At 41.6% G+C, this 20,000-nt stretch overlaps 2 long non-coding RNA genes across 3 annotated transcripts in view; one reads left to right on the forward strand and one right to left on the reverse strand.

Annotated features, from left to right (window-relative positions):
* The window catches only part of LOC135098398 (uncharacterized), a 17,581-nt gene extending 7,549 nt beyond the window's left edge, over nt 1-10,032 (forward strand). Inside the window, exon 3 of the long non-coding RNA XR_010266953.1 lies at nt 8,746-10,032. This is a non-coding gene — a long non-coding RNA (uncharacterized LOC135098398). The remainder of the gene's footprint in view (nt 1-8,745) is intronic.
* The window catches only part of LOC135098393 (uncharacterized), a 58,282-nt gene that overhangs the window by 19,642 nt on the left and 18,640 nt on the right, over nt 1-20,000 (reverse strand). The window lies entirely within an intron of this gene.

Genomic DNA, 20,000 nt, shown 5'->3' on the forward strand with positions numbered 1-20,000 from the left:
TAATCATTTCACAAGTATTAACATTGCTATATTAATGATGTCGCCTATACATTTTTTTTTTTTAAGTAGGAAGGGCACTGGCCAAGGGCAACAAAAATCCAATAAAAAAATATGCCCACTGAAATGGCAGTCCCATAAAAGGGTCAAAGCAGTGGTCAAAAATTGATGAATAAGTGTCTTGAAACCTCCCTCTTGAAGGAATTCAAGTCATAGGAAGGTGGAAATACAGAAGCAGGCAGGGAGTTCCAGAGTTTACCAGAGAAAGGGATGAATTATTGAGAATACTGGTTAACTCTTGCGTTAGAGAGGTGGACAGAATAGGGGTGAGAGAAAGAAGAAAGTCTTGTGCAGCGAGGCCGCGGAAGGAGGGGAGGCATCCAGATAGCAAGATCAGAAGAGCAGTTAGCATGAAAAAAGCGATAGAAGACAGCTAGATATGCAACACTGCGGCGGTGAGAGAGAGGCTGAAGACAGTCAGTTAGAGGAAAGGAGTTGATGAGACGAAAAGCTTTTGATTCCACCCTGTCTAAAAAAGCAGTATGAGTGGAACCCCCCAGACATGTGAAGCATACTCCATACATGGACGGATAAGGCCCTTGTACAGAGTTAGCAGCTGGGGGTGTGAAAAAAATTGGCGGAGAAGTCTCAGAACACCTAACTTCATAGAAGCTGTTTTACCTAGAAATGAGATGTGAAGTTTACAGTTCAGATTATAAGTAAAGGACAGACCGAGGATGTTCAGTGTAGAAGCGGGGGACAGTTGAGTGTCATTGAAGAAGAGGGGATAGTTGTCTGGAAGGTTGTGTCGAGTTGATAGATGGAGGAATTGAGTTTTTGAGGCATTGAACAATACCAAGTTTGCTCTGCCCCAATCAGAAATTTTAGAAAGATCAGAAGTCAAGCGTTCTGTGGCTTCCCTGCGTGATATGTTTACCTCCTGAAGGGTTGGACGTCTATGAAAAGACGTGGAAAAGTGCAGGGTGGTATCATCACTGTAGGAGTGGATAGAACAAGAAGTTTGGTTTAGAAGATCATTAATGAATAATAAGAAGAGAGTGGGTGACAGGACAGAACCCTGAGGAACACCACTGTTAATAGATTTAGGAGAAGAACAGTGACCGTCTACCACAGCAGTAATAGAACGGTCAGAAAGGAAACTTGAGGTGAAGTTACAGAGAGAAGGATAGAAACCGTAGGAGGGTAGTTTGGAAATGAAAGCTTTGTGCCAGACTCTATCAAAAGCTTTTGATATGTCCAAGGCAACAGCAAAAGTTTCACCAAAATCTATAAAAGAGGATGACCAAGACTCAGTAAGGAAAGCCAGAAGATCACCAGTAGAGCGGCCTTGACGGAACCCATACTGGCGATCAGATAGAAGGTTGTGAAGTGATAGATGTTTAAGATTCTTCCTGTTGAGGATAGATTCAAAAACTTTAGATAGGCAGGAAACTAAAGCAAGAGGACGGTAGTTTGAGGGATTAGAACGGTCACCCCTTTTAGGAACAGGTGGAATATAGGCAAACTTCCAGCAAGAAGGAAAGGTAGATGTTGACAGACGGAGCTGAAAGAGTTTGACTAGGCAAGGTGCAAGCACGGAGGCACAGTTTCGGAGAACAATAGGAGGGACCCCATCAGGTCCATAAGCCTTCCGAGGGTTTAGGCCAGCGAGGGCATGGAAAACATCATTGCGAAGAATTTTAATACGTGGCATGAAGTAGCCAGAGGGTGGAGGAGAAGGAGGAACAAGCCCAGAATCGTACAAGGTAGAGTTTTTAGCAAAGGTTTGAGCGAAGAGTTCAGCTTTAGAAATAGATGTGATAGCAGTGGTGCCATCTGGTTGAAGTAGAGGAGGGAAAGAAGAAGAAGCAAAGTTATTGGAGATATTTTTGGCTAGATGCCAGAAATCACGAGGGGAGTTAGATCTTGAAAGGTTTTGACATTTTCTGTTAATGAAGGAGTTTTTGGCTAGTTGGAGAACAGACTTGGCATGGTTTCGGGCAGAAATATAAAGTGCATGAGATTCTGGTGATGGAAGGCTTAAGTACCTTTTGTGGGCCACCTCTCTATCATGTATAGCACGAGAACAAGCTGTGTTAAACCACGGTTTAGAAGGTTTAGGACGAGAAAAAGAGTGAGGAATGTATGCCTCCATGCCAGACACTATCACCTCTGTTATGCGCTCAGCACTCAGCAGAGGAAGAGAATTAGAAATGGAAAATGAGAGGAATGATAACTAGAGAGAGCAAGCGAGGGGAGAGTGAAAGAGGAAGGAATGAGAAAGGAGATATTAAGAAGAAAGAAGAGTGGGGAAAGAGAAAATGATAAGGTAAAGATTAAGAGAGAGAGAGAGAGAGAGAGAGAGAGAGAGAGAGAGAGAGAGAGAGAGAGAGAGAGAGAGAGAGAGAGAGAGAGAGAGAGAGAGAGAGAGAGCCAATGCACTGCTCTCAGACATCATGGCCTGGGGCGACCGTTGGTAAGTCAAGTTTGCCCCCGGAAAGACTCAGGCCATGGTGGTATCCCGCTCTCACGAGGACGCGCGTGAGGTGCGTGGAAGGCTGAAGATGGGAGACAACAGCATCCCTCTGCAGGACAGCGTAAACATCCTTGGCGTGGAGGTGGACTCGCGGCTGCTCTTCGACCGTCACCTCGAGGACGTGGCCCGAAAAGCGTCTCAGAAGGTGACACTGTTGAGGCGTCTGAGGCACCTCCTTGACTCCGATGGCCTCCTGACCCTGTACAAGGCTCAGGTCAGGCCCATCATGGAGTACGCGCCGCTCACGTGGATGTCCAGTGCCCGATGTCATCTCAACTTGCTGGACAAAGTGCAAAGGAGGGCACAGGGCCTCATCAGTGGCGCCAGACAGACGCAGCCTCGCCAGCAACCGTGGCGGCAGCGACAACAGCAGCAGCAGCAGCAGATACAGAAGGATGGGCCGGTGCTGAGGGACACTCTGGATCATCGCCGGAAAGTTGCAGCGCTGACAGTGCTTCATAAGGCGCAGATCCAGAATGTTCCTCACCTAGCAGACCTGAGGGCTACCTGGAGGAGATCTGAGCGCAATACGAGAACGGTATTGAGCAACGATCTCCTCTTGGAGGTGCCAGGGTCTCGCTCCACCACCCACCAACGGGCCTTCTCCTCCGCCACTGTAGTGTGGTGGAACACCCTCACGGCTGTGGTGGACGTACGACATCTGTCCACACAGCAGATGAAAGTGTCCACACACAAGTGGTTACGCCTTCAGACTCTCAACCCTCCATAAGAAAGACACAAAAATATGGTCGTGTCTGACCTCCGGTGAACTTGCCATATAGATGCACATGACCTCTATTGTAAGTACTGTACATATATAACCATATCATTTTCTAGTTTATTAATCTATTTATTTGCTTATTATTTATACATTGATTTAATCACTGGTTACATACATGTGCCTATACATCTTAGCAAAATATTAATATTTATTATACCACACACAGTAATGCTTTAAAATAGTTATACACCACAAAGATAACTTTAGCAAAGGCCACAATGAACATGTGTGTTTAATAGTTTAGATAAAGAGAGAGAGAGAGAGAGAGAGAGAGAGAGAGAGAGAGAGAGAGAGAGAGAGAGAGAGAGAGAGAGAGAGAGAGAGAGAGAGAGAGAGAGATGCTGGGAAATATGTGATCTTTTTCTGAGCATACGAGTTCGTTTTGAAGCCCCAGAGGATGTGATATTTTACACCACCACTCATTTTTGCCTCCTCCTCGCCTCTTTTCTTGTATCTCTTGTCCTCTTTTCCTTCCTTTCTTCTTTTCTTCCTTCTTTCCTTTCCTTTCGCCTTTCTTTCTTCCTCCTTTCCTTTTCACCTTCTTTCTTTCTTTATCTCTCTCCTTCTCTCTCTTTCGGTTTTCTTCTTTTTCAACTTTTTTTCAGCTTCCTTTTCTTCTTTCCTCCCTTCCTTCCTTCTTTCTTTTTTTCCTTCCTGCACTTCATTCTTGTCTTTTCGTCTTCCCTCCTTCTTTCCTTCCTTTCCTTTCATTTCTTGTTCTTTACACATTTCTTCCTTCCTTTCCTTTCTTCTCTCTCATTTTCTTTCCTCCCTCCCTTCCTTCCTTCTTTCGTTCTCTTCATTTCTTCCTTTCCCTCCTTCCTTTCTTTCCTTCTGCTCTTCACTCCTATCTTTATCTCATTCTCTCTCTCCTCTCCTCTCTCTCTCTCTCTCTCTCTCTCTCTCTCTCTCTCTCTCTCTCTCTCTCTCTCTCTCTCTCTCTCTCTCTCTCTCTCTCTCTCTTCTCGTATCTTGCTTTCAGTTTTCACTCAAATTCCTTTGAGATAAAATAGACTTTTCGTGTTTCCCTCATTCAGTGTGAGTGTGTGAGTGTGTGTGTGTGTGTGTGTGTGGTGTGCGTAGGCTGTGGTCCTTTTCACGCTTAATGGTATCAGGAAAGAGAGCACGCACACACACACACACACACACACACACACACACACACACACACACACACACACACTGAAAAGGGGAAATGATTTGTACATGCTCTCTCTCTCTCTCTCTCTCTCTCTCTCTCTCTCTCCTCTCTCTCTCTCTCTCTCTCTCTCTCCTCTCTCTCTCTCTCTCTCTTTCTGTCCATTTCCTACCACTAGCATAATTCGGGGTGGAAAATTAAGAGAGAGAGAGAGAGAGAGAGAGAGAGAGAGAGAGAGAGAGAGAGAGAGAGAGAGAGAGAGAGAGAGAGTGAGAGAGAGAGAGAGAGAGAAATTAACAGAATTGAGAAACAGACGAAATTCTACCACATAAAGAGCTGAAAAAAAATGAAATCATAGGAAAAGAAGAGAAAAAATTAAAGAAAGAGATTAGGAAATAGAGAGGAAATAAAAATTAAAACGGGGGGAGAAATCTTGATAGGAAGTGAATATGAAGAAGAAGGGTTAAAAGGAAGGACAGGAGGAAAGAAAGCAGTTGGAAGAAAAAAAAGGGAAAGTAATGGGAGAAGGAAGCAGAGAGGAGAAGGGAATGAAGGAAAGAGAAGAGGAAGGAGAAAAAGAGCACAAAACTTATAAGAGGAAAATCTGATTCATCTATTTCTCTATCTTTATTCCTTTCCTCCTTTCTTGCTTTATTATCTACTATCTCTTCCTCCTCATCTTCCTCTTCCTCCTCCTCCGGTTGCTATTACTAATACAGCTCCTCTTCTTCTTCCTCCTCCTCCTCCTCCTCCTCCTCCTCCTCCTCCTCCTCCTCCTCCTCCTCCTCCTCCTCCTCCTCCACCTCCACCACCTCCTCCTCCTCTTCCTCCTCGCCTTCCCGCCATTTTTAATTAAATAATTGGCCTAGTCACTTTAATTAGGAGAGAGAGGAGAGAGAGAGAGAGAGAGAGAGAGAGAGAGAGAGAGAGAGAGAGAGAGAGAGAGAGAGAGAGAGAGAGAGGAGAGAGAGAGAGAGAGGAGGAGAGAGAGAGAGAGCAATTGATAAGCATTTTCAATCAACCCATAAATCTCTTTCCTAATTTGTGGAGAGACTGAAAACTTTGGATCTTACTCAAACTAACTAAATTTTGCACAGGCCTTCGTAAAGTGTCATTTTATGAGGCAACACTTTGCAGAAACACTTCATACACTTCACTATTCTCCGCAGTGGTTATAATCTCCCTGTGAACAAAATGAACATACAGTGATTTTATTTCTTCACACCTACACACACACACCTACACACACCTACACACACACACACACACACACACACACACACACACACACACACACACACACAAACACCATTTCCCCCAAACGTCTTATCTGGAATGCTTTGACAGACAGTACTGTACTGAAGGGTACTGGAGTGTTTTTTTTTTTTTTTATCAGGGGTAGTTTTAAAGGCTCTAATGGAAGTTATTGGGAGTTTTCATTTTTCTTTTTTTTTTTTATGATTCTCGTGGTTTTAACATGCTGGAAGTTATTGGGTTTTTCATGATTCCAGTGGTAATTTAACAGGTTTAAGTCGAATTCATTGAGGTTTTCATGATTCCATTTGTAGTTTAACAAGCTCCAGTACAAATTATTGGAGGTTTCAAAGGTGCTTTCATCAATTAAAGGACTGTAGTTGAAATTATTGTGATTTTCGAAGGTACTGCAGTTGTAGATATTAAAGTATCAAAAATACTTTCATGATCGGAATGAAATTTTAAGAGAATAAAATCTCTAAGGGAATTTTAAATAGCGTTTCAAGGACCACTTACACTGTTGTAGTGATACGTAATCGCGAGGAATTAGAGAAAGTTACTGACGTTTTCAAGGATCGTTTCATAATTGTGCCGACAGACTAACCCTTCCACTGCCACACACAACAGTCAGCAGCACCAGCAGCAATGCGTCAAGTCTTTATAAGCGTCTACGACAAAGTTAGCGATGAAAAAAAAAAAATACATTTCTCAATTTCTTCCCAGTTCAAAAGATTGGATGTGGCTGTAGAACAAGTAAAGATTGCCTCAGAGTGACTGGTAATTAGGGAAAGGTGTACCAATGGCAGTCAAAGGGTTAACAGGGTTTCAGTACCATTAATGAGAAAAACATCAACAAGAATCCAACTGACTATTTGTGACCTTTGAAAACAGTCACTAGGAGAACAAACAATTTCAGAATACGAGTATGAAATTCAGTTCCTTTATTTGACCTTATTTATTTGTTCCTGTCGTCTTTAAATTCATGCCTTCTTGCATTCATGTACTTCTCTCTCTCTCTCCTCTCTCTCCCCCTCTCCCTCTCTCTCTCTCTCTCTCCTCTCTCTCTCTCTCTCTCTCTCTCTCCTAATTAAAGTGACTAGGCCAATTATTCTTCTAGTCTAGAGAAGAGAGAAAGAGAGAGAGAGAGAGAGAGAGGAGAGAGAGAGAGAGAGAGAGAGAGAGAGAGGAGAGAGAGAGAGAGGAGAGAGAGAGAGAGAGAGAGAGAGAGAGAGACAGGAGGCGAGAAATTTATTACGTTCAGCAAATTTAGAAAAAAAAACATTACGCGCCTTAAGCCGTCCACTGTTTTCACTCCACGTCTTCTTAATTATCTGTGAAATATTACTGCCATTACCATTATTATTATTATTATTATGATGATTATTATTATTATTATTATCGTTGTTGTTTCTGTTGTTCTTGTTCTTGTTATTCTTATTCATATTCTTCATCTTCATGTTTTAGTTGTTGCTGTTGCGCTCTCTCTCTCCCTCTCTCTCTCTCTCTCTCTCTCTCTCTCTCTCTCTCTCTCTCTCTCTCTCTCTCTCGTAAGACCCGCGGCAGTTTCCCAGCGTTGGGAAGCTCTGCAGTGGAGGGAGACGAGGGAGAGGGAGAGGCTGTGACGTCAAGGGAGAGTGGTGACGCAATTGTGACGTGCGTGGAGTGAGAGAGAAGTGAGAGAAAGGCTGAATCTCTCTCTCTCTCTCTCTCTCTCTCTCTCTCTCTCTCTCTCCTCTCTCTCTGTCTCTCTCTCTCTCTCTCTCTCTCTCTCTCTCTCTCTCTCTCTCTCTCTCTCTCCCTCCAGTCACATCTATCAGTATTTCAGTCATGAATGTTTATAAACGTAAATAAACAAAAACTCTTTACGTGACTAATGGGTTTTTCTCAGACTATTATTCTTTTTTTTTGGATCAGTCTGCATTTTCTTTCATTACTTCACTCAGAGATATCAATAATTCTTCATAAAGAAATAAAAGCAAATTTACTTTATTAGTTTATTTATTTTATTCATTGATTTACTTACATTTTTTTTACCAATATTATGTATTCCCTTAGCCCGTTTATTGTACACACCCGAACAGCATTTCTCACAACACATTTTCTTTGACTTGAATTATTCGTGAAAACTTCCTACACAACCTCTCTTGCGTTATATTCATTTGTAAGTCCTTTCATTAATGTACATCCAACGTCACATATTCTACGTTTCCTTTTTATGCACCTAGAGTAAGAAATTGTGTCACATTTTTATATTAACACATTCCTTTAATTCACCTGTAAGTGTGCACTCACGCTGCCATGTTAGATTCTCCTTCAGTTCGTCTTGTTTTGTGAGGACTCCTGCCACATCTTATTCATCCATTACGTATTCTTTTTGTCCACCTATCAGTGTGCACCCTCGCCACATCCATACTACATTTTCTTTTATCTCGCTTTATTGGTGAGAATTCTTCTCCCACTTCACGTAACATAATACATTCTTTACAGTTCATCTGTTATCGTGCACCCTCACCACATCCTCACCACATCAATGTTATTATAGTTCATCTGTTATCGTGCACCCTCACCACATCCTCACCACATCAATGTTACTATAGTTCATCTGTTATCGTGCACCCTCACCACATCCTCACCACATCAATGTTACATTTTCTTTTAGTTCCTTTTATTGGTGATACTCTTTCCATAATTCATTTAACATTAGGCAGGTTTATATATATATATATATATATATATATATATATATATATATATATATATATATATATATATATATATATATATATATATATATATATATATATATAGTATATATATATTTTTTTTTTTTTTTTTTTTTTTTTTTTTTTTTTTTGGTCCATTCATTTGCGTGCAAGCCTCACCGCATCTATATTGCATTCTCTTTTACTTCATTTTATTAGAAAGAACTCTCGGTACATTCCTGCCAATTTTGCAATATTTTTTTTTCTTTTTCGTTAGTACCCAACCTCACCGCTTCACAGTATCCTTCACAATTCATTTTTTTTTTTTTCATTTCAGTTAGTAGCGCGGTGGCGGGCTCCTCCCCTCACACCGCAGCGGGATGCCTGGAACACAAGCCCCGCACAGCTCTCCACGCACCGGCTCGTTAGCAACACACTAAACCAACCCAGAACCTGACCCTGAAAATTGGCCTTCCACTCTTCCCTCTCCCAATATTTTATTTCTTCCTCTCATTTGTTCTTCCCTTCCATTCTCCCACTCTGCTCTTCTTCGCTCTTCCTTTTTTTAAATCTTGACATTTGAATTCCTCTTGTCTGCTCAAGTGAAGCGAATGGGGATTTGCTTCGTTCAGGGTTCAAGTACTATAGGGTTGTACCATTGCCAACAAAATCTTTTTCGCTGTGATTTCATCAAGAGATCTCAAATTTTCCCGTGGTATTATTCATTCCAGCTTAGGCTCCAGCACACTTGAACACTGTATGGTTTGAGTGCTAGACAAATGTTGCCATCTCTTTATTTGCTTGCGTCTATAGTTTTTGATCAGCAGGAAGCAGAAAGCAAAAGTAAATGAGGTGAAAAATGAGAAAAGATATCTTTCCTTGATCAGAACGACTTAATATGTTTTCTTCCCCAAGACCTCTAACCGAACCCTATAAACACTGACCAAACATACTGCTAATAAAAAAATAGAAAAAGCAGCGTTGCAGCACGTCCTGAGAGCAAGACAGATCCTGGAGGGCTGGACTCGACTGGACTCAGCTCTCTAGACGTCTCTTACTCCTCAACAAAGCGAGGCGAGGCGACCAGCGGGGTTCATATACCCGACCCCGCCATTCAGTGGAAAGCCTCCTGACTCGCTCTGACCGCCGCACGCACTTGCACCGGCTAAGGCAAAACAATAAATGGAAGCAAAAAGGAAGACGATGCTGCTGCTAAACTCAGGATGAAACTGACCGCACAGATATACTTTACTTCCCACGACCTGCACACATTTCTAAAAGGCAAGGCAAGGGAAGGTGAACTGAAGCGAAAAGATGAAAATAAGTAAAGGGAGAAGATTGTATGATATTATTATTTTTTTTTTTCAGAGATGAACTTTTCGTTATTGTTTTCTTCCTTAGGCATGAGTGTTCAATTCTAGATACATTTATAAAAGGTAAGGGAAGAAGAGGTGGAGTAAAGCAGAAAGATGATAATAAGTAAAAGAGAAAGATGCTATTTTCTTCTAAGATGCACTTTGTTATTTTTTTTTTCCTTAGACACAATAAGCACTTGTTTTTAGATACATTTCCAAACAGAATAGGAGTGAAGCGAAAAATTAAAATGAGACAAGGGAGGACGGTATATTTCTGTTTATATTTTCTAACCCAGACATGTGCAATTTTTTTTTTTAGATACACTTCAAGAGGGAATAGAAAATGGAGTGAAGAAAAAGATGGAAGGAAGAAAGAACAAAAATATACTTATGTTTTCAGTGAAGGGAGAAAGGTGTATGTTATTATTTTCCTCCTTAGACTTGATGGATTAATTTTCAGATACCTACATTTCAAAAAGAAGTAAACAATAGAGTGATATACTCTTTCATTTTTAAATTCCTACATTTCAAAAAGGAAGAGAAAGTTGAGTGAAGTGAACAGAGAGAAAGATGGAGGTCATTATTTTTCCTCCTTATTCACATGCATTTATTTTAGTTACACTTGATAAAATAACAGAAGATGGAGTGAAGTAAAACGATACAAAATAAATGAAAGGGAAAGAGAGAAAAGTTATACATGTTATCATTCCTACTTGTGACGCATACACGTGTGTGTGTGTGTGTGTGTGTGTGTGTGTGTGTGTGTGTGTGTGTGTGTGTGTGTGTGTGTCGGATATGAAAATCATCTCCCTGGCGGAATACATCCCATGCATACAAATTCAGTTTTAATTTTCTTGAGTTTATCTACTTTATGCATTACGGGAACAGGGATGAGAATGATGCTCCACTACTACTACTGTTACTACTACTACTACTACTACTACTACTACTACTACTACTACTACTACTACTACTTTTTTTTTTATGTAGGAAGGACAATGGCCAAGGGCAACAAAAATCCAATAAAAAAAATGCCCACTACATTACCACCACTGCCATTGCTACTGCTACTACTACTATTACTACTACTACTACTACTACTACTACTACTACTACTACTACTACTACTACTACTACTACTCTCTACTACTACTACTACTTTTCTCTCTCTCTCTCTCTCTCTCTCTCTCTCTCTCTCTCTCTCTCTCTCTCTCTCTCTCTCTCTCTCTCTCTCTCTCTCTCTCTCTCTCTCTCTCTCTCTCTCTCGACAAAATCTAGCACGATTTTGAAATATCTTAAAACCAAAAGTGCTAACAATTAATGGAGATTAAAACAATAAAACAATCGAGTCAAAAAAAAGTAGTAAAAGACTCAGAAAAACATAAAAGGAACAAAAATAAAAAAGTAAATTTTTTAAAAGATAGACGATTAAAAAATGAGAGAGAGAGAGAGAGAGAGAGAGAGAGAGAGAGAGAGAGAGAGAGAGAGAGAGAGAGAGAGAGAGAGAGAGAGAGAGAGAGAGAGTCATAATGAGAATCACGTACCCAGCATTCAAGAAAAAAAGCTAAGGTAAAATGCAAAGGAAGAAGCGCAAGAGGTATAACTGAAAACAAAGGAGCAAGGAGGACAGGTGGGACAGGTGGGGCAGCAAGGGAGAAAACGACAACACTCTGAGAACGGCAGATCGTGCATGACTCAGACTGAAGCACAGGACGACGCGGAAGCAATCGAGGCGCAGAGGAGACACACGGAGATGTAATTGAGCTGAGAAAAAGAGAAAGAAATAAAGAAAAAGAAAGAAAGAAAGAATACATGTGGAAAAATTTTGACAGACACGGAACACACGGAAAAAGGATATGAGAGAGAGAGAGAGAGAGAGAGAGAGAGAGAGAGAGGAGAGAGAGAGAGAGAGAGAGAGAGAGAGAGAGAGAGAGAGAGAGCACTAGAGTAGATATTCCGAAACCTGAGAATAAGAGGTAGGTACAATTTGCCTGACAGATGTTCGTGTATTTGGAGAGAGGAAGTGAAGCACATCCCTACAGACTGAGCAGCAGCAATCACCCGCCCCATTCAAGCACAAGTGTAAGGAAGGAATGAGCGGATACACAGTGAGGTAGGTGTCGGAACAGGACAGCCAGTAAGTTGTAGATTCTTTACAGAAACACGTGCAGACTGTGGTTTCTATATTAAGGCCAGGAACAAAGGAACAATGCCGTGGCAGACCCTGAGCGCGTAACTACCTCGGAAGCACCAGCCAGACTGAGGATTACAGGGTTGTCAAGCGTACAATAAATGGAGGTACAAAATGAAACATGGTACGGTACATTACATATCCACAACACCCAGACTGCGAAGGTGGGGAGATCCATGAAGCACTTGTGGTAGTAAAGTCAGTATTCAGAGATGACTGGCCAGGTTCTCCAGAGAGCTTTTCTTGTTAACAATGTAGGGAGCTAGTCAGTCTGCCACTACAACCATGAAAACACCCTTAAAGATCCGTGATACTTCAGGTGGAGACGTCTGGAAGTAGTCAGGACGCTGGCAAGGGTGTTTACGAATATGGTCTTAAAGCTGGTGCACAATTCTGATATAAGAGCATGAGACCATAACAAAATAAAGGAAGTTGTAAGGAACTGTGTACAAATAGTGTCGTGCAGCAAAGTCCATAGTCATTAGATTTCTTTAAGATGTCAGATGAATTCCTGGATGAATATTGCAGGTGGTAAGCTTTATTAAGTGCTCAAGAGCTGCCTTGTGTGGACTGACTGACCTTTTGCAGGCTCCTTACTTTATGTTACGTTGTTAAACCTTTCAAGGGACCTTTTCTCTGCCAACTTGTTTTTCTCATTATTATGCAATGATAATATTAACTCATTGATTTCTTATGTTTTCAAGATGGATGAAAAGAATAAGAAATTCAAAAATGTTATTTCTTATGCGACATGTAACAGAAATTCCATTATGTTAAAATATTTTCTATTTTTGGCGAGGAGCAACGAGGCAAACTTTTAATGTAAATAGACATCTGTGTTTTTGCTCTGCCGCACAAACAACAAATTTAGTGTTCCGGGGTAGAAGCAGAGCAGAGTGCATTTGTGCATTGCCTTCCCGTGAAGTATTTGACTGACATGCCGGGAAGGAGTGGTGGAGTGCAAGGTTATCCGGATGGGAAATATTGATGAAACTAGTCACAATTATCACACAGCTGTCTGGAACAAAGGCACTGGGAGGAAAACTGTTGAAACAAATAAGACAAAACTAAAGTATCTGCGTAGAGTCTGACAAATCATATCAATTTTTATTTTTCTTAGGCAAGAACGAAATGAAAAGCGAAATCAGAAGCTCCGCGAATCTTGATAAATAACGAAAATCAAGGCGAATGGAGATAAAGTAAAGAAAAGTGGAAAAGCCTCAATAGTACAAAGAGAAAACACGTCAGTAATGTGTTACGTAAGGCTTTCAAATATACGATAATGAGAACCTTTTTAATACGAGGCGGAAAACTCGTCACAGCACATCCACGGAGACGAGGTTATTGAGGTTAAGCAGAGGAGCCTCGAGGAGAGATTAAAGAGGTTAATGACAGGATGAGCAACTCCCTGGATGAGAGGACATCATTACACAACCGTGAAGGGAAGCGCGCCAAGACATCCAACAATATATTACTCTTTCTAGCATATTTTTATGAAGTGTGTAAGAAGGACAAAAGTTATGACTCCTATAGGGTAAAATATAAAAACAATGTATCATCCAAAATTTGAAGTGTCTTAACTGTATACTTAATAATCGTCAGTTCCCTTGAGATCTTCTTCATAATATAACATACCAATAACCATCACTGTGTTAGAAATATTGCTGAATCACAGGACTGACCATGACTTTTCTGTTCCTAGATGCAATTACTTTTCTAATGAAGTAGGAGAGAGAGAGAGAGAGAGAGAGAGAGAGAGAGAGAGAGAGAGAGAGAGAGAGAGAGAGAGAGAGAGAGAGAGAGAGAGAGAGAGAGTGTGTGTGTATGTGTGTGTGTGAGTGTGTGTGTAAAGAAAGTGGCGGAAAATAGAGAAGTTTGGGATAGTTAAGAATGGTTAAGGATGGTGACAAATGAAACCCAGGTGGTGACAACTGGAAGACGCAGCTCGGAGGGAGAGGAGAAGCCATTAGCAGAGGTACACAGTGATCCGTTACTGGAGGGGAAAGTGAACTGATCCGCTGTCGCCCAAAGGAAACAAACCATTGGCAAGAAATCCAGCGTTCCCTCTCTTGCCATCTGCTCCTGTGCTGGCCAGACGTCACCTGGGACACAACCCTGACGCAATGTGCTGTTTCAGAGACCTTACAGAAATGCACACAGCAGAAATCATATTTGAAAAGCCTATTAAAGCATACAGCATACCGACTATCCCAAGGACCCTACAAAAATACACAGCAGAACCTCCTTTTTTCAGGCTTTACAAAAACGTACAGAGCAGAATAGTTATTAGGAAAAGATTATAAAACTGCACACACCAGAACTCATTATTTCAGAGGCACTACATAAACTACGAAAGTATAACTATTTGGAAAAATTCCTGTAACCTCACTAAGTATTTGGAAATTATACTATGAACCTAAGAGCTTAAGAAGCCAAAACAACAGTCAACAGGTCACAATTCCAAACTACGCCTCAGTCTCCAAGTCTTCCCACACAAGCATAACCTGAGTTCAGACACGTGTAGCCAGTCCACGCCGGGGATTACAGCACCAGCCATCACCTGCAGCCCTTCACGTCCGCCTCAGTCCAGACGCGCCTGAGTAGATGCAAACAGCGCAAGGGCAAGAGATGCTCAGTTGGCCTTTCAAGACAGTAATACCATTAGCGATGCATAACAGCCACACCACAGCGGCCCCTCTCCACGTGTCTCTGATTTATCCCTCAATTGGTTTTACACACAATTAACTCCGCTCACCGCTACCCGCGACTAATCCAGCCAATCCCTTCACTGCTCCATAAGACAGACCCGTTCAGAACCGCCCCTCTTCACCCTGCAGGTGTCTATCAACCCCTGTGTAGAGGAGAGGGGGCAAGGCAGAGGTAATAGAGGTAAGGGTAGCAGGAAACACAGATACAACCTTCGTAGAGCGCTGGGGAGAGGCAGTGAGGAGGATAACGAGGCCTAATACACACTTGAAAGGAACCTGAGAGAGGGAGACAGTAGGTGTGTGGATCACAGGGCACGCCAGCCGGTACAGGGGGCCAGTGACGCGTGCTGTGGGGACTGACTCCTGGCGGCCTGACAAACTCACTGGTGCTAATTATGTGAAGGATGACCATGTTAGAAAGTTACATTACTGTTACTTTTTATAATAATCTTTTGCTGCTACTAGTGTTGTTGCTGCTGCTGTAGTTTTTATCATTATTATTATTATTATTATTATTATTATTATTATTATTATTATTATTATTATTATTATTATACCACCATCCCCACTACTAACACACATTATAATAACAAGCCTAACACTACCATAATCACCACTACAACCATCAATGCCACAACATAACAATCCTTAACACACTCATTAACAACAGATCAACACTAACACCAGCAACACAATCATAATTCTAACACCACGGCCACTCTTCCTACACGCATCCAATCATGACGCTGCGAGACACAAACACCACTCTGTGTTTCCCTTCCCTGTCACATTTCCTTACCCTTCCCTCGCAATGTTTTCCTTTCTCTATCACACTCCCTCACTCCATTCCCCTCCCCCCGCATAGCCGCCTCCCCAACAGGTTGTCTGGACCATTACTTTGTTTAATCTCGTGTCAATGTCACACACAGGAGTTTCTTGTTTTCTCCTCCCACCGACCAAGTCTCCCGGGAACTGCTATTGTAAGACATGGAATCCTCCTTTATCCCGCTTTTTTTATGTACGCTTCAGATTTATTCATGTCTGGTGAGGTCCGGCGGTGACTACACATCATGTACGCTACACGTCTGTCTCTTATAGGTTTTCTCAGTGTAGGCGAAGATAAACTACATTGATAACCCCGAACCTTGTAACAAACTCCGTATTATCTCTTAGATTGTGTATGGGTGTAGGTGTGTTTTTCTGTGTGTATGTATATGTGTGTGTGTGTGTGTGTGTGTGTGTGTGTGTGTGTGTGTGTGTGTGTGTGTGTGTGTGTGTGTGTGTGTGTGCGTGTGTGTGTGTGTGAATTGAATTGAATTGAATTGCATTGAATTGAATTGAATTTATTGAGACTCAGATAAAGCTCAGACTTTATATAAAAGTATGGAGCACAGCTCTCCAGCAAAATAATACAAACATTATATACAGAATTATAAACAGAATGTGCATAATATTATACAAGAAAAAAATACATACAAATGAAATACACTGTAAGCAATGGCAAAAAAATGAATTAAAAAAAAGTGTATGCATATATAATGATACATACTGTTACTAATTAAGAAATTAGAAAAACTATTGAGGTGTTTTGCACACTATTTATCTAAACATGCGTAGCACCATCCTCAAAAACAAAGATAATTTCTTCATCACACTTGAACTTGTACTTTGCATGAACAAAACATATTTGGATTGTGTTGGCCTATTTATGTAATAATTTGGTATGTACATATTACGTAACCTAACAGTGTGTGTGTGTGTGTGTGTGTGTGTGTGTGTGTGTGTGTGTGTGTGTGTGTGTGTGTGTGTGTGTGTGTGTGTGTTTTATGTAGGAAGGACACTGGCCAAGGGCAACAAAAATTCAATAAAAAAAATATGCCCACTGAAATGCCAGTCCCATAAAAGGGTCAAAGCAGTGGTCAAAAATTGATGAATAAGTGTCTTGAAACCTCCCTCTTGAAGGAATTCAAGTCATAGGAAGGTGGAAATACAGAAGCAGGCAGGGAGTTCCAGAGTTTACCAGAGAAAGGGATGAATGATTGAGAGTACTGGTTAACTCTTCCGTTAGAGAGGTGGACAGAACAGGGGTGAGAGAAAGAAGAAAGTCTTGTGCAGCGAGGCCGCGGTAGGAGGGTAAAAAAAAAAAAAAACAACCCTCACGTAATTCTCCGTGTCTCATCTCTTTCTTGCATTTGTGCGTCTTTCTCACAACAGTAACTTGTGTATTATGTGTAAGGTATATTAATTTTCGTCTCCGTGATGGAAATAACATAAGCCTGCCACAAAATTCACCTTCTCATCTCTTTCTTACACTTGTATTTTTTTTTCAGTATCACTTCAAAAAATGTTCTCTGTGTGGTAAACCTGAACTGTATTGCTTCTCTGTGCTGGTCACGTCACGAGCTGAAATAACTCAAATGCCATGTTAACTATCCAGGCTGCTTCTCTTTCCCACACTTCTAGTTTTGTCAGTCTCCTTCACAATGGTTCTGTGTGGTAAACAAAACAATGTCATTTCTCTGTCGTCAAAAGAAAAACAAATGTCACGTAACTTTCCGTGTCATCTTTCTCTCATGCTAGCTTTTATATTTTTTTATTTAATTTATTTATTCATTATTGACCACTCATTACTACCACACTAACTCATACTCATTACTCCATGCATGACCTCAGCGTACCTTATTTTTCTACCTTACCTTATAATTAGCAGCCTCTAAAAATAAACCACTACCACATTTATTTCAGTCCTGGTGGAGTCACAGGCGCGGGTGTCGCTGATCCCCGGCCGTGTGATCACCCTTTTTATTTCACGAATAATATGTAAAAGTTATTTGCAAAATCTCAATTTTGATCAGATTTAATTATTCACGAGAATATTATTTGATCTCACTTTAAATACTTCCATGGCAAAAAAGCCTCCCTGTAAAATAAAATTAATGAACATATTTATATTTGGCAGCGATACGGAACACATTATTTCTGCCTAAACTTTTCAGTCATGGCGTCTGGCGCTCTACGTATGTCCGGCTGCCTATCTGACTGACCGGCTAACAGACTGACTGACTGGCTGAGTGACGATTAAATGACGGACTAACTGACGGACTTGATGACTGCCATTAGTACCAAAAAAAAAAAAAAAAAAAATGAAAGCCTTCTCCCTCAGAGATCTCCATTCCTGGAGACTTCAATGTTCACCACCAGCTTTGGCTTTCCTCTCCCTTCACTGACCATCCTGGTGAACTAGCCTACAACTTTGCTATCCTCCATGACCTAGAGCAATTGATGCAACACCCTACTTGTATTCCTGACCGTCTTGGAGATACGCTCAACATTCTTGACCTTTTCCTGACCTCTAATCCTTCTGCTTATGCTGTCACCCTTTCTTCTCTGTTGGGCTACTCCGATCACAATCTCATATCTTTATCTTGTCCTATCACTCCAATCCCTCCTCAGGATCCCCCTAAGCGAAGGTGCCTCTGGCGTTTTGCCTCTGCTAGTTGGGGGGACCTGAGGAGGTATTTTGCTGATTTTCCTTGGAATGACTACTGCTTCCGTGTCAGAGACCCGTCTTTGTGTGCTGAGCGCATAACAGAGGTGATAGTGTCTGGCATGGAGGCATACATTCTTCACTCTTTTTCTCGTACTAAACCTTCTAAACCTTGGTTTAACACAACTTGTTCTCGTGCTATACATGATAGAGAGGTGGCCCACAAAAGGTACTTAAGCCTTCCATCACCAGAATCTCATGCACTTTATATTTCTGCCCGGAACCATGCCAAGTCTGTTCTCCAACTAGCCAAAAACTCCTTCATTAACAGAAAATGTCAAAACCTTTCAAGATCTAACTCCCCTCGTGATTTCTGGCATCTAGCCAAAAATATCTTCAATAACTTTGCTTCTTCTTCTTTCCCTCCTCTATCTAAACCAGATGGCACCACTGCTATCGCATCTATTTCATAAGCTGAACTCTTCGCTCAAACCTTTGCTAAAAACTCTACCTTGGACGATTCAGGTCTTGTTCCTCCCTCTCCTCCACCCTCTGAATACTTCATGCCACCTATTAAAATTCTTCGCAATGATGTTTTCCATGCCCTCGCTGGCCTAAACCCTCGGAAGGCTTATGGACCTGATGGGGTCCCTCCTAATGTTCTCCGAAACTGTGCCTCCGTGCTTGCACCTTGCCTAGTCAAACTCTTTCAGCTCTGTCTGTCAACATCTACCTTTCCTTCTTGCTGGAAGTTTGCCTACATTCAACCTGTTCCTAAAAAGGGTGACCGTTTTAATCCCTCAAACTACCGTCCTATTGCTTTAATTTCCTGCCTATCTAAAGTTTTTGAATCTATCCTCAACAGGAAGATTCTTAAACATCTATCACTTCACAACCTTCTATCTGATCGCCAGTATGGGTTCCGTCAAGGCCGCTCTACTGGTGATCTTCTGCCTTTCCTTACTGAGTCTTGGTCATCCTCTTTTAGAGACTTTGGTGAAACTTTTGCTGTTGCCTTGGACATATCAAAAGCTTTTGATAGAGTCTGGCACAAAGCTTTGATTTCCAAGCTACCCTCCTACGGTTTCTATCCTTCTCTCTGTAACTTCATCTCAAGTTTCCTTTCTGACCGTTCTATTGCTGCTGTGGTAGACGGTCACTGTTCTTCTCCTAAATCTATTAATAGTGGTGTTCCTCAGGGTTCGTCCTGTCACCCACTCTCTTCTTATTATTTATTAATGATCTTCTAAACCAAACTTCTAGTCCTATCCACTCCTACGCTGATGATACCACCCTGCATTTTTCCACTTCTTTTCATAGACGTCCAACCCTTCAGGAGGTAAACATATCACGCAGGGAAGCCACAGGACGCTTGACTTCTGATCTTTCTAAAATTTCTGATTGGGGCAGAGCAAACTTGTATTGTTCAATGCCTCAAAAACTCAATTCCTCCATCTATCAACTCGGCACAACCTTCCAGACAACTATCCCCTCTTCTTCAATGACACTCACCTGTCCCCCTCTTCTACACTGAACATCATCGGTCTGTCTTTTACTTATAATCTGAACTGGAAACTTCACATCTCATCTCTAGCTAAAACAGCTTCTATGAAGTTAGGTATTCTGAAACGTCTCCGCCAGATTTTCTCACCCCCCCCAGCTGCTAACTCTGTACAAGGGCCTTATTCGTCCATGTATGGAGTATGCTTCACATGTCTGGGGAGGTTCCACTCGTACTGCTCTTCTAGACAGGGTGGAATCAAAAGCTTTTCGTCTCATCAACTCCTCTCCTCTAACTGACTGTCTTCAGCCTCTCTCTCACCGCCGCAATGTTGCATATCTAGCTGTCTT

This window comes from Scylla paramamosain, unplaced genomic scaffold (genome assembly GCF_035594125.1).
Source record: "Scylla paramamosain isolate STU-SP2022 unplaced genomic scaffold, ASM3559412v1 Contig59, whole genome shotgun sequence".
Classification (NCBI taxonomy): domain Eukaryota; kingdom Metazoa; phylum Arthropoda; class Malacostraca; order Decapoda; family Portunidae; genus Scylla; species Scylla paramamosain.